This window comes from Mobula birostris, chromosome 2, assembly GCF_030028105.1.
Source record: "Mobula birostris isolate sMobBir1 chromosome 2, sMobBir1.hap1, whole genome shotgun sequence".
Classification (NCBI taxonomy): domain Eukaryota; kingdom Metazoa; phylum Chordata; class Chondrichthyes; order Myliobatiformes; family Myliobatidae; genus Mobula; species Mobula birostris.
In genome coordinates this window covers 79058084-79074053 of record NC_092371.1, presented here as the reverse complement: position 1 = coordinate 79074053, position 15970 = coordinate 79058084, and the positions used below count along the sequence as shown (strand labels likewise).

General features: G+C 43.1%; 1 pseudogene; it reads left to right on the top strand.

Annotated features, from left to right (window-relative positions):
* The window catches only part of LOC140210643 (deoxynucleoside triphosphate triphosphohydrolase SAMHD1-like), a 90923-nt pseudogene that overhangs the window by 40214 nt on the left and 34739 nt on the right, over positions 1 to 15970 (top strand).

The following is a 15970-nucleotide window of genomic DNA, read 5'->3' as shown; positions in this document are numbered from 1 at the left end:
ACTCTTTGTATCATCTGCAAACTTGGCAACAAAGCCACCTATTCCATCATCTAAATCATTCATATACAGCATGAAAAGAAGTGGTTCCAACACTTATTGTCTGATCCAGTACAGCCGGTGATTATTACCATAGCTCACAGTTTCAGAGAAACTTGTTCCACAAACATTGTCCTATCCACCTGCTCTGCCTCATTCCTGATGTGTTTAAATAGAAGCCCTTTAAACAACAGCAAGAATGAAGTTTGTTTTGTCAGTAGTTCTCAGTGTTTACATTTCCTCATAACTTGGCAACTTGTAATCGCTGCTACAAGAACCAGTTCTTAAGTTGATGTCATCATGTGCTTTAAGCTATTTCTGCATACCTTGCTGACTTGTTCAAGAAGTTCTGCAGGTGTTCAAGATCTACTCGGTACCAGAGAGATAACAGTAACTACTCGAGTTACGGTTACATTTTTCATCTAGCTTCTTGAGAGATCAAGACAAATTCAGGAACAGTATGATCAATGCTGAAGGAAAGGTAAGATAATGCATCTGTCAGAGGCATGAAATCGTCACCAAGCTTCCGTTAATTTTTATTCTAGTTCAGTCACACAAGTGCTGAGGTTTAAAGCAGGTTAGAAGCTGGTTGAAGTTTATGGGCGTCTAGGGATGAGTAAGGGGCTGATAAGGTGCATTATCCAGAGAAAGTCAAACTGTCAGCCAAAGCAGGGGCTCATTACCCCAGAGAGGGTGACATGGATGGAGTTTTTGTAAATGAAGAGATTTGACAGAAAAGACATTTCCATTGGTAAGAATATTGGAAAGGGTCAGACAAGGTGATGCGAATGAGAATGTGGAAGCTGTTCCTCCCCAGGAGACCATGTTCATTCTTCGTCTGTTAGGACACAGTTAGTCCGTGAGGATGGCTCCAGGGGCTGTGTTTTGTTCTTTGTGTGAGATGTAGAAATTCTGGGAGACCTCCAGCTTCCTGGATAACCACATCTGCACTAGTTGCACCGAGCTGCAGCTCCTCAGAGAATGTGTTAAGGAACTGGAGCTGCAGCTCGATGACATTTGGCTCATACGGGAGACTGAGGAAGTGAGAGGAGCTACAGGGAGGTTGTCACTCCAAGTTGCAGGAGGCAGGTAACTGGGTGACTACCAGGAGCAGGATGGGAAATGGGCAGTCAGTGCAGAGTACCCCTGTGGCTGTTCCTCTCAATAATAGGTATATCACTTTGGATACTGTTGATGGGGACAGACCCCAGTGGGAGTCACAGTAACTGGGTCTCTAACAGAGTTTGGTGCCGTGACTCAGAAGAGAAGAGAGGTGAAGAGGACTGCAATGGTGATAATAGCAGAGTCCATAGCTAGGGGAATAGACACGGTATAGGTGCCCAGTCAGGGATGTCTTGGATCAGGTCCACAGCATTCTAAAGGGGGAGAGCGAGCAGCCAGAAGTCTTTGTACATATTGGCCCCAATGGTGTAGGTCTGAAAAGTGAGGAGGTCCTCGAGAGAGATTTTAGGGAGCGAGATAGAAAGCTGAGTAACATGGCCTCCTGGATAGTAATCTCGGAATCGCTGCCAGTGCCACATGCCAGTGAGGGTAAGAATAGGATGATTTGACAAATGAATGCACGGCTGTGTAACTGGTGAGGGGGCAGGGGTTCAGAAGTATGAACCATTGGGATCTCTTCTGAGTTGATTGATAAGGATGTGGTTTTCGGGTGGTTGCAGGCATGTGTGAGCATGGTTTCCACAAGGGAAATCTTGCATGACAAATCTGTTGGAATTCTTTGAAGAAATAACAAGCTGGATAGACAAAGGAAAATCAGTGGATGTTATGTCCTTGGATTTTTAGAAGGCCTTGGCAAGATGCCACACATAAGGCTGCTTAACAAGTTAAGAGCCCATGGTATTACAAGAAAGGTACAAGCATGGTTAGAGCATTGGTTGATTGGGAGGAGGTAAAGAGTAAGAATAACAGGAGCCTTTTCTGGTTGGCTGCCTATAATTCCTTGGTTATTTTTAGAGCCTTTCTTAAACAGCAGAACAACATTGGCTATTCTCCAATCCTCCAGCACCTCACCTGTCTCTAAGGATGATTTAAATATCTCTACCAGGGTCACAACAATTTCTGCACTTGCCTCCTAAAGGGTTCGAGGAAACACCTTGTCAGACCTTGAGGACTTATCTACACTAATTTGCCTCAAGACAGCAAACACCTCCTCTTCTGCAATCTGTATAGAGTCCATGAGGTTGATACCATTTTGCCTGACATCTATAGACTCCATATTGGGTTCCTGAGTAAACGCAGATGCAAAAACTGCATTTAAGACCTCCCCCATCTCCTTTGGCTCCACACAGGGGTTACCATTCTGATTTTCTAGAGGACTGATTTTGTCCATTGCAATCCTTTGGCTCTTAACATACCTGTGGAATCCCTTAGGATTCTCCTTCACCTTGTCTGCTTAGACAACCTCATGCCTTCTTTTAGCCTTCCTGATTTCCTTCTTAGGTGTTCTCTTGCATTTCTTATACTGCATAAGCACCTCATTTGTTCCTACCTGCCCATAGCAGCTATGCACCTCCTTTTATTTCTTAGCCAGGGCCTCAATATTTCTTGAAAACCAAGGTCCCTACACCTGTTATCTTCACCTTTTATTCTGACAGGCACATACAAGCTTTGTAATCTTAAATTTTCACTTTGGAAGTCCTCCCATGTAACAAATACACCTTTGCCAGAGATTAACCTGATCCGATCCACGCTTGCCGGATCCTTTCTGATTACCACCAAAACTGGCCTTTCTCCAATTTATAGTCTCAACCCATGCACCAGACCTATCTTTTTGCATATTTACATTGAAACTAATGGTATTCTTATCACTAGATGCAATGTGTTCACCTGCATAAACTTCTGTGGCCTGCCCTGTCTCATTCCCTAATAGCAGATCAAGTATTGCACACTCTCTCATTGGGACTTCTATGTACTGATTAAGAAACCTTTCCTGAACACATTTGACAAACACAATCTCATCTAGTCCTTTTTCCATATGGGAATCCCAGTCAATGTCTGGAAAGTTAAAATCAGCTATTACAACAATCTTACGTTTCTTGCAATAGTCTGCAAGTGTCAGGAAATGTATGTTCATGTGTTTTTGCTGAAGAAATCAAAGTATAGTCTCTTTTCCAAGAAGAGAGAAAATTCAGACATCTGAAGTGCAAAGGTATTTGGGAGTCCTTGTGCAAGATTGCCCAAAAGGTTTATTTGCAGGTCCAGTTGATGTTGAGAAAGGCAAATGCAATGTCGGCATTCATTTCACGAGGACTAGCATATGTAAGCAAAGATGTAATGTTGAGGCTTTATAGGACACCAGTGAGGTCTCACTTGGAGTATTGTGGGCAGTTTTGAACCCCTTATCCGATAAAGGATGTGCTGTCATTGGTTCAAAGAGGTACAGAAAAATGATTCCGGGATTGAAAGGCTTATCATATGAAGAGCTTGTGATGGCTCTGGGCCTGAACTCACTGGCATTCAGTAGAATGAGTGGGGATATGGTTGAAACCTATCAAATGTTGAAAGGACTCAATAGAGAGGATAGAGAAGATGCTTCCTATGGTGGGGAAGTCAAAGCCCAGAGGGCACAGCCTCAGAAACAGGGACATCCATTTAGAACAGAGTTGAGGAGGAATTTCTTAAAACAGGGGAGTAGTAAATTGGTGGAATTTGCTGTCGCAAGAAGACAATTCATTGGGTACGTTTATGGCAGAGTTTGATAGATACTTAATTAGTCAGGGCATGAAGGGATATGAGGAGAAGGCAGGAGATTGGGTCTGAAAGGGAAATGGATCAGCCATGATGAAATAATTCAATGGGCCAAATGGCCTAATTCTGCTCTTACCGCTTATGCTCTTATGGAAATATAGAATAGATAGAACTAAAGATAAAGTAATTAAAAGTAAAATTTTATTATGAAAGTGCATATGTTACCATTTACTACCTTGAAATTCATTTTCATGAGGAAAATAAAGCAATGCAAGAGCATTTATGAAAAACTATACATAATCAAAGAATGACCTACAACTATTGTGAAAGTATAATATATATATCTAATACTGAGAACAATGTGTGTCTGTCAATTGTAGAATCTGTTCAGAGTTTTGGTGAGTGCAGATTCCCACACCAGTTCAAGAGCCAGATGGTTGTAGAGTGATAACTGTACCTGAACCTGATGGCATGGGACCTCAGGCCCTTGTACCTCCTGTCCAATTATAGTAGTGAGAAGAGAGCATGGCCTGGATGATGGGGGTCCCTGATGATGGATGCTGCTTTCTTTTGGCAGCGCTCCATGTAAATGTGATCAATTGTGGGTGGGATTTGCCTCTGATGGGCATGTCTGTAGATATCTCCATTCCTGGGCATTGGTGTTTCTAAACCAGTCCGTGATGTAGCCAGCTAGAATACTTTCTACCTTGCATCTATAAAAGTTTGTCGAAATTTTAGATGACATAACAAATCTGGTTCAAGTTCAGGTTTACTGTCATGCAGCCATATATATATACATGTATACCACCAAATGAAACAACATTCCTCCACCAAAGGGCACAACACAATACATGTTATCTTATGTGTTGTGTGCAAGTTATATTAACGCAAATAAATTAACAACAGTTAAAGTACAAAATCCTTGACAAATTTTCTGATTTGATAATGCCGAGGCATTTAAAGCTACTGCCCCTTCCCCCACCTCTGATTCCTGATGAGGACTGGCTCATGGACCTCCAACTTCTTCTTGAAGTCAATATTCATCACAACAGTTATACTGGCATTTAGTGAGAGGTTGTTGCTATGGCACCATTTACGAGATTTTCAATCATTCCCTGTCTCCATATCTCCACCGTTAATTCTGCCAACAACAGCAATGCCGTCAGTAAGCTTAAATACTCGTTTAGAACTGTGCTTAGCCACACAATCATAGCTTTAAAGTGAGAAAAACTGGGAGCTAAACACACAGCCTTGTGGTGCGCCTGTGCTGATGGTGACTGTTGCCATTCCGAACAGACTGTGGTCTGCAAGTGAAGAAATTGAGGATTCTGTTGCAGAAACAAAAAATGGTGGGAAAACTCAGAAGGACAAGGCAATATCTGTGAGAAGAGATGGTCAGTGTTTCAGGTCTGTGACACAGATTACTGGTGATATAGAGTGATCAGTGGGACGTAAACCCGATATATTGACTCTGATCTGTATTCTGTTGAGAAAAAGAGAGATCCAAAAGTTTCATGATATTGTATCCGCAAGTTCAGTGGAATAAAACACTGGTTCGCCTCAGGTTCGCTCAACTCACTTTCGTCCAGGGGGAGCAGCCTTCGGCCCTGCCAAACTGGATAATCAAGTTTGTGTGGATGCTGTGTGATGTATCCCACCCCGCCAAATAACAGACAATACACCATATGCGATTAAATGATTACACTTTATACATCTTGCTGGAACTATGTAATTAAAAGAGATAAAATATAAAAGGAAAATAAAAGGTGCCAAACTTATCAAAGTTCAACCACTTTGTGCACAACAGTTGGAGCTCGATTAACCGAGTCTTCTTTCCATCATTCAATCCCCTCCGACCCCCTCGACCCACCACCTGGGACCAACCACAGTGGTCGCCCAGTCTCTCCACACGAGTCTGTCTTCGTCTCCTCTCCTTGCCGAAGACCCTGGGCCTCGGACTCCTGCCCAGGGTCGGTCCCGCTGCCCAGGGTCACAGCATAGCGCCTCCTCTCTCTGTCCGCATCGCGCCTTCTCCCTCAAAGTCCGCAAAACATAATAGCTTACAGACACAGATGAAAGAATAACATCTTTCCCAATTGGTTCGTTCGTCCTCTTATCAATAATATAACCCAAACAAGTAGAGAGAGAGAGAGAGAGAGAAAAAAAACTCCTTACATGGCAATCATTATTACAGAAAAGCCATTTTAATTATAACATAACAAAGAAGCCATTTTGTCAGCCTTCACAGTAACGTAAAAGAAGAACCCCTTACAACACAAAATACTGACAGTACCCAATTGGTCAGGCATTTTCTTCGACAGAGGGACAGAATGGTGCCTTGTGATGTGAGCAGAGACCTTTCAATCCCCCCACAGGTGTTCAACGACCCGATCCATGGCCAGATTGAGGTGCACCCACTGCTCGTCCGCATCATAGACACGCCGCAGTTCCAGCGTCTCCGCTTCATTAAGCAGCTCGGAGGGGCACACTTTGTGTATCCCGGGGCCACTCACACCAGATTCGAGCACTCCATCGGGTAAGGACTCAGGGAGATTTGAGCGCTCAGTTGGGTAAGGACTTGGGGGTATTCAAGCACTCCATCGACTATGGTATATTATATATATATATATGTACACACACACACGTAATTTTTCTCACCCTTATGAGTGGCGTCAATGTGTATTTTCCCTCAATCTCGGGCCCTCTACCCGAGGCCTGGCAGCTTGATGGTTCAGCGCAGTATCCTTGCTGTTGCTAGTAGTGGACTCTTCTGGACCGAGATCTCAGATGTTGTTCCTGGGATTTGTTGGAGCCAGTCTCCCAGCCCAGGTGTCACAGCCCCGAGTGCTCCTATCACCACTGGGATTACTCTGGCTTTCACTTCCCACGTCTTTTCTATCTGCTCTTTCAAGCCCTGGTATTTCTCCAGCTTCTCATATTCTTTCTTCTTGGTGTTACTGTCACTTGGGATTGCCAGATCTATTACTATTGCTTTCTTCTCTTCCTTGTCCAGTATTATTATGTCTGGTCGGTTGGCCAGTAACGTACTATCTCTTCTTTCAGTTAGTCCTGATGAAGTGTCTCGGCCCGAAACGTCGACTGTGCCTCTTCCTATTGACGCTGCCTGGCCTGCTGCGTTCACCAGCAATTTTTGTGTGTCTTACCTGCTCATCAGTCTGCATTTGGAAGTCCCACGGGATCTTGGCTCTGTCATTCTCCACTACCTTCTTGGGTGTTTCCCATTTGGAATTGGGAACGTTCAATCCATACTCAGTGCAGATGTTCCTGTCGACAATTCCTGCAACTTGGTTGTACTTTTCAGTGTTTGCTGTCCCTGCCAGCACAGTCTGCATCTTGAGGCTTGTCTGGTGTGAAAGACCCCTGCTTCTGTTATATATATATATAGATTGATTCAGAATTCTTATTCATTTAAATAATTAGTTATGGGTTATATGTAAAAATACATTAATTGCTGTCTCTTTTCAGTGGTGTTCTCAATCTGTGATTGTTCCAGTTTGTAAAGAGTTCCCTGATGTTGATTGAGTGAGAGAGTGCATTGTCCGACAGGCAGACAGTGTCACGGTATTACTGAGTGGGATGGAGACCAATGGGACAGTGTGAAGCAGAATGTGGGGAGTGGGCAAAGTTCAGAACTGAAGTCAGAACAGAGAAGGCAAGAAAGAACCCAGATGTATGTCGACCCTATGTTTATGAATTTCCCTTTTCAATGGACTTCTAACCTGGAGAATTGAATCAGACTCTTCTTAATGTCCCTCCCTTAACCATTTACTGTGGCAGTTTATTCCATCTATTGACCATCCTCTCTGTGAGAAAGGCTGCCACTCAGATTCCTATTAAATCTTTTCCGTCTCTCCTTCAACCCTTGTCCTTAACACAGGGGAAAAGACTATGTACTTATCCTGTCTCTGGCCCATATAATTTTATACACATCTATAAGGTCACCCTTATTCTCCTTCCCTCCTATGAATAAAGTGCTAACCTGTTCAACCTCTCTCCAACACCATGGTATTAATAAAATGGCAGAGTCTATGACTGGACAACAGCTGGTAAGAATACTTGATAAACTACGGGCATTAAGGTTAAATAGTATTTGAAAGCAGCTGAAGAAAAGTTGTGTGTCTATATAAATACCGTCTCTTTGTCCTGCAGTGTGGCACATCTGGCAGGAGAACTGGTAAAAGTCCTGGCTGGGCGCCAACCGGAACTTAACATTGACAATCGGGATATCCTGTGTGTTCAGATCGCTGGACTCTGCCACGATCTAGGTGAGGTAGAGGCTGATCTGCCTCACAGGTAAAGATGCCACAGGGGCATTGGAGCGGTTGGTGGGGCAGCATCCTCCTTTTTATTGTCTTACAAAGTTTGGGCTATTTGTTGACTTCAGAGATTGGGGTTCATGCAAAAGGGGTTCTGAAAGACAAAGGGTTCAAACCCAACTCGTGGTCTACCAGGGAGTGATGGTGCAGATCACCATAGTTGAGGCAGTGATTTGCTGGAGGTGTATTGATGAGATTTTAATCCTGAGGTCTTTCTCTGGCTCTTCTGGTCAATTAAGTGTCTGTCCACTGTAACACTGACGTTTCATTTCCCAGGTCATGGACCATTTTCGCACTTGTTTGGAAGTTTTATCTCCGAAACACGGGAAGATTTGAAATGGAAGGTAATTCTCTCCGTATGCTTTTAGTAACGGTGTATATTAGCAGTGATGAGGCAGTGGGTTAGGTGCCAGAATCCCATCAATGCAGACCTTGTTGTCAAGGATATTCACTCAGAATGAAGCAGCAGATTTCCAGTAAAGGGAATGTCACAATGACTCTTCTACCACTTCTGGGGTTGGTATCTATTTCATTTTGCCTTGCTGTTGATATATTCAGTGGCCACTTTATTAGATACACCAGTGCACATGCTCTTCAATGCAATTATCAAAATTACCAATCATGTGACAGCAGCTCAATGCAAAAAAGCATGTAGAGATGGTCAGGAGGTTCAGTTATTTCCCAGACCAAACATCAGAATGGGGAAGAAATGTGACCTAAGTGACTTTGACTGTGGAATGATTGTTTCTGCCAGATGAGGTGGTTTCTGTATCTTAGAAACTGCTGATCTCCTGGAATTTTCACACACTAAGGTCTCTGATTTACAGAGAATGGTCTGAAAAAACAAACAAAAAAAATCAAGTAATCAGCAGTTCTGTGGGGGGAAAATGCCTTGTTAATGAGAGAGGACAGAGGAGAATGGTCAAATTGGTTCATGCTGGCAGGAAGGCATCAGTAACTCAAATAACCACACTGCAGAACAGCATCTCTGAATGTACAGGATGCCAAACCTTAAAGTAGATGGGTTAAAACAACAAAAGACCATGAACATACACTCAGTGGCCACATAATTAGGTATCTAATAAAGTGGGGGTCACTGAGTGTATATCAGTGTCCCATGTGTCTGTTTGCATTCTGAGTGAGATGTTTCAACCCAGCTTCCAACGAGTATGGCTCAGTGCCATAGAACTGCGTGTGTCATGAACAAGAGATGGTAACATGAAGGTTGGTTACACAGCAAGAAATCCAGAGGTTCACAGTGGTAGGATAATTTGAAATGGATTAAATCTGGGACAGAAAGTCATGGTCATGGTGCTCATAACCTGGTCCATTTGTGACTCTGGAGTTGCAGCCATGTTGTTGTCTATTGCCCTCTGGAGCAGTCAGCCTTAGTTTTGGGTATCCTTGAAGCAGACAGCTGTGGTTAGAGGTGGCGGTTTAGCTGTGGTTAGAGGTGGTGGCCTATTTCTAGGACAAGATCTGGGCAATCAGATAGGTTTCTTGAAGGTGTGGTGACAGCTGAACTATGCGATGAAGAAGGCGTTTCACACACTGGGCCTTTATCATTCAGGATTTGAGTACAGAAGTTGTACATTACGTTGCAGTTGTATGACATTGGGAATGTTGTGTTCAGTTTTAGTCAACCTGGTCTCAGAATAAATGCCTCTAAGATCTACAAGGATGCCATCGTGACTTGAGAGAGCGAGATTAGATTAGTCCTCTTTTATTGTCATTTAGTAATGCATGCATTAAGAAATGATACAATATTCCTCCAGTGTGATATCACAGAAACACCGGACAGACCAAGACTGAAAAACTGACAAAACCACATAATTATAACATATAGTTACAACAGTGCAACAGTACCATAACTTGATGAAGAACAATGCATGGTACAGTAAAAAAGTTCAAAGTCTCTCGAAAGTCCCACATCTCACGCAGACAGGAGAAGGAAGAAAACTCTCCCTGCCATGCCCGACCACAGTCCGACTCTGAGTCGTCCGAAAACTTCGAGCTCTGATCAGCTCTCCAATATCGAGTACCAAGCACCATCTCTATCCAAACGCTTCGACCTCAGACTCGGTCGCCAGCAGCAGGCAAAGCCGGGGATCTTGGGGCCTTCCCTCCAGAGATTCTCGATCGCACAGTAGCAACAGCAGTGAACCGGGCATTTCAGGAATTTCTCCCGATGTTCCTCTGCTTCTCATGTCTGTCTTCATCAAATCAGAATTGTCCATGGTCCCTATTTAACAGATACGATATCATCTTCTCCTCCCACCTCTACAGAGAGAGATATGTATGTATAATGAGCTGATAGAGAAAGTCATTGAGGAAGGTACAATTTAACAAATTCAAAAAGACACTTCTACATGTAGATGGATAGGACAGGTTTAGAAGATTATGGGCCAAATGCTGACAAATAGGAATAGCTTTCATGGCCATCTTGGTCAGCATGAGCTAGTTGGGCCGAAGAGCCTGTTTCCGTGTTGTATGACGTGACAAACATTTACTGCATATTGATTTAAACATGAGTTGCTGGCATTGTGTGGTGCTACATCAGCTTCCTGTCCATGGGGGTTAATGCAGTAAACTAAACTGTTGTTCCAGCACAATAAATTGTTAATTTTAATATTAGTCATTTCCATAGAATGACGACTCACTCTTTCCTCTGATTTATTATTGGTGCAGCACGAGGATGCTTCGGTAAAGATGTTCGAACACTTGATCTCCTCCAATAACTTGGAAGTGGTGCTGAAAACATATGGTCTGGTGTTGCCACAAGATGTGAATTTTATAAAGGAACTGATCAGAGGTGCAGAAGAAAAGGAAGGGGTAAGTGACACTGTTTAGCTAAGCAATTGGAATATAAGCTGGAAATTTTATTTTGGTTTATGTGCACCCAAACAAAAGAGAGCAAAATGATTGAATTAATGTTTTTGCCCCTGGATCACTACTACTCATTTGCATGATGTGGCTGTCACTGCCGTCATTGGACTTGTCCAGTATTAGTAGACCTTGAATTGAAGAGGCAGTAATAGAAACATAGAAACATAGAAAATAGGTGCAGGAGTAGGCCATTCGGCCCTTCGAGCCTGCACCACCATTTATTATGATCATGGCTGATCATCCAACTCAGAACCCCGCCCCAGCCTTCCCTCCATACCCCCTGACCCCCGTAGCCACAAGAGCCATATCTAACTCCCTCTTAAATATAGCCAATGAACTGGCCTCAACTATTTCCTGTGGCAGAGAATTCCACAGATTCACCACTCTCTGTGTGAAGAAGTTTTTCCTAATCTCGGTCCTAAAAGGCTTCCCCTCTATCCTCAAACTGTGACCCCTCGTTCTGGACTTCCCCAACATCGGGAACAATCTTCCTGCATCTAGCCTGTCCAATCCCTTTAGGATCTTATACGTTTCAATCAGATCCCCCCTCAATCTTCTAAATTCCAACAAGTACAAGCCTAGTTCATCCAGTCTTTCTTCATATGAAAGTCCTGCCATCCCAGGAATCAATCTGGTGAACCTTCTTTGTACTCCCTCTATGGCAAGGATGTCTTTCCTCAGATTAGGGGACCAAAACTGCACACAATACTCCAGGTGTGGTCTCACCAAGGCCTTGCACAACTGCAGTAGTACCTCCCTGCTCCTGTACTCGAATCCTCTCGCTATAAATGCCAGCATACCATTCGCCTTTTTCACCGCCTGCTGTACCTGCATGCCCACTTTCAATGACTGGTGTATAATGACACCCAGGTCTCGTTGCACCTCCCCTTTTCCTAATCGGCCACCATTCAGATAATAATCTGTTTTCCTATTTTTGCCACCAAAGTGGATAACTTCACATTTATCCACATTAAATTGCATCTGCCATGAATTTGCCCACTCACCCAACCTATCCAAGTCACCCTGCATCCTCTTAGCATCCTCCTCACAGCTAACACTGCCACCCAGCTTCGTGTCATCCGCAAACTTGGAGATGCTGCATTTAATTCCCTCATCCAAGTCATTAATATATATTGTAAACAACTGGGGTCCCAGCACTGAGCCTTGCGGTACCCCACTAGTCACCGCCTGCCATTCTCAGATCTCAGATATAAGTGTGGAGTCATTGGTTAAGGGGAACAGAGAAGAGGTTCTGGTGTTGAGAATGTGGTTCCTGGATTGTATGAGTCAAAAGCATTCTTATGGGGAAGGGTGAACATCCAGAGGTCATGTTCAATATCGGTATAAATTACATTGGCAGGAGGGGTGACAAGGTCCTGTAGGGTGGGTTCAGGGGTTTATGTGCTATATTAAAGGACAGGTACTCCATGGTGGTGATTACAGGGTTGCTGCCACTGCCACGTGCTAGTGGGACCAGAAAGAGAAAGAAAATACAGTTAACATGTAGCTAAGGAGATGGTGCAGGAGGGAGGGCATCAGATTTTTGGATCATTGGGCTCCCTTGCAGAGAAGATGAGAGTTGTATAGAGAGGTCAGTTTGCACCTGTACTGGAGCAGGACCAATACCCTCTCTTGAAGGTTTGCTACTGCTACTCCAGGGAGTTTAAACTAGAGTTGCAGGGGAATGAGAACCAGAGTGCTTGGGCAGCAAGTGGATGGGCTGTGGAAAATGAAGATATAAACACGGGAAACAGAACATTGACCATGGTGAGACTAATGTTCTGAGTTGCATCTATTTCAATGCAATGAGTAATGTAGGCAGTGAGACTTGGCTGCGGTAGGGGAAAGACTGGCAGCTCAGTGTTCCTGGTTTCTGTTGTTTTAGACGTGATAGAGGGGGAGGTATTAAAGGAGGAGGGGTGGCATTATTAGTCAGTGAAAGTGCCACAGCTATGCTCAGACCACGCCCGTCTACTGAAACTCTATGGGTGGAACTGAGGGTAAGAAAAGAATGACTGCATTAACAAGATTATATTATAGACCACCCAATAGTCAGCAGGATTTAGAGGAACACATTTGTAGAGAGATAACAGACAATTGCAGAAAAATAAGCCAGTGATAGTAGGAGATTTTAACCTTTCGCACATTGACTGGGTCTCCCATACTGTAAGAGTGCTGGATGAAATAGACTTTGTCAAATGTGTTCAGGAAGATTTATTTAATCCATATATATATAAGGGTCTGAGCTGCATTTATTTCAATGCAAGAAGTATTGTCGGAAAGGCAGATAATAGTGCTGAAGATGAGGGAGTTAGTTTACCAACAGAGGCATTGCAATGTGAGGAGAGGCTCTTCCTAGGACAAACTTGCAGTCAACATGATGAGTTGCAACATAAAAGCAGACAAAATCGAGAAGGGTGTTTACAGGACGAAAGGTGTTATATTTGCATTCGCACAGTATACGGAATGTGATAGATGAACATGCAGCACAGTTGCAGATTGGCAGGTATGATGTTGTAGGCATCACTGAATCATGGCTGAAAGATTATAGCTGGGATCTTAATGTCCAAGGATACACATTGTATCAATAGGACAGGCAGGAAGGAAGAGGAGGTAGCGTTGCTCTCTTGGTAAAAATGAAATCAAATCATCAGAAACAGGTGGCATCAGGTTAGAAGCATTGAATCATTGTGCTAAGGAACTGCAAAGGTAAAAAAGACCCTGATGGGAGATGTATACAGACCCACAAACAGTAGTAAGAATGTGGCCTACAAATTAAAATGGGAGATAGAAAATGCATGCCTAAAGGACAATGTTACAATTGTCATGAGGGATTTCAACAAGCAGGTAGATTGGGAAAATTAGGTGCTGGATTCCAGGAGAGGGAATTTCTAGAGTGCCTATGAGATGGCTTTTTAGAGCAGCTCGTGGTTGAGCCCACTAGGGGAGCAGCTATTCTGCATTAGGTGTTGTGCAATGAATGAGAGTTGATGGGAGAGCTTAAGGTAAAAGAACCCCTGGGGGTAAGTGATCATAATATGAATGAATTTACTCTGAAATTTGAGAAGGAGAAGCTAAAGTCAAATGTATCAGTGATACGGTGGAGTAAGGGGAATTACAGAGTCATGAGAGGGGTGATGGCCAGAATTGATTTGAAAAGAACACTGGCAAGGATGATGGCAGAGCAGCAATAGCTGGAATTTTTGGAAGCAATTTGGAAGGAACAGGATGTATACATCCCAAAGAGGAAGAAGTATTCTAAAGGCAAGATGACACACTGTGGCTAGCAAGAAAAGTCAAAGACAACATAAAAGCCAAAGGGAGGGCATATAACAGAACAAAAATTAGTGGGAAGTTAGAGGATTGGGAAGCCTTTAAAAACCAACAGAAGGCAACTAAAGAAGTCATTAAGAAGGTAAAGATGCAATATGAAAGTAAGCTAGACAATAATATTAAAGAGGATATCAAGTTTCTTCAGATACATAAAGTGTTAAAGAGAGGTGAGAGTGGATATCGGCTCACTGGAAAATAATGCTGGAGATGTATTAATGAGGGAAGAGGAAACGTTGGATGAACTGAATAAATATTTTACTGTGGAAGATACTAGTGGTATGGTGGAAATTCCAGGTGTCAAGGATCACAAAGTGTGTGAAGTTACCATAACTAGGGAGATGGTTCTTGGGAAACTGAAATGTATGAAGGTGGATAAGTCACCTGGACCAGGTGGTGTACACCCAGGGATTTGAAGGAAGTGGCTGAAGAGGTAGTGGAGGCATTAGTAATGATTTTTGAAGAATCGCTAGATTCTGGAATGGTTCCAGAAGACTGGAAAATTGAAATGTCACTCCACTCTTCAAGAAGGGAGATAGATAAAAGAAAGAAAACTAGAGGCCAGTTAGTCTAACATCAGTGCTGGATGTTGGAGTCAATTATTAAGGATGAGGTCTCAGGGTACTTGGAGACACAGGATAAATTAGGCCGGAGATATCATGGTTTCCTCAAAGAAAAATCTTGCCTACAAAGCTGTTGAAAGTCTTTGAAGAAATAACAAGCAGGGTAGACAAAGGAGAATTGTTTGATGTTGTGTATTTGGATTTTCAGAAGGCCTTTGACAAGGTGCCACACCTAAGGCTTCTTAACAAGCTATGAATGCATGGTATTACAAGAAATATTCTAGCATGGATAAAGCAGTGGCTGATTGGCAGGTGGTAAAGAGTGGGAATAAAGGGAGCCTCTTCTGGTTGTCTACCCGTGACTGTGATGCTCCACAGGGTCTGTGTTGGGACCAATTCTTTTTACGTTATACATCAATAATTTGGATGATGAAATCGATGGCTTTGTTGCAATGTTTGCAGATGATAAGAAAATAGGTGGAGGGCCAGATACTTTTGAGGAACTAGAGAGGCTACAGAAGGACTTAGTAATATTAGGAGAATGGGCAAAGAAATAGCAGATGGAATATAGTGTCAGGAAGTGTATGGTCATGCACTTTGGTAGAAGAAATGAAGAAATTAGGCAGGTGACAGAAATGTGTGTAGGGGAATACTTTAGATATAGAGATCATAATTTTAAAAATTTCAAGGTAATTATGGAGAAGCTTAGGGCTGGTTCTCAGGTTGCAAATCAAAATTGGGAAAAGGCTAACTGAGGTGGTACCAGAAAGTATCTGGCCAGTGTGAATAAACACAAGAACTTCTGCAAATACTGGAAAACCTGGAGGAAAACTGCAGATCAGGCAACATCCATGGAAAGAAATAAGTCAACGTTTCAGGTTGAGACTCTGCATCAGGATTGGAGAAGAAGCAGGAAGAAGCCAGAATAAGAAAGTGAGGGGAGGGGAAAGAGTACAATGTGGCAGCTGATAGGTGGAATGAGGAGAGGGGGAATGAAGTAGCAATCTTAGAGGTGATAGGTGGAAGAGGTACAGGACTGAAGAAGGAATCTGATAGGAGAGAACAGTGGACCATGATCGAAAGTAAACAAGAAGGGGCACTAGAGGG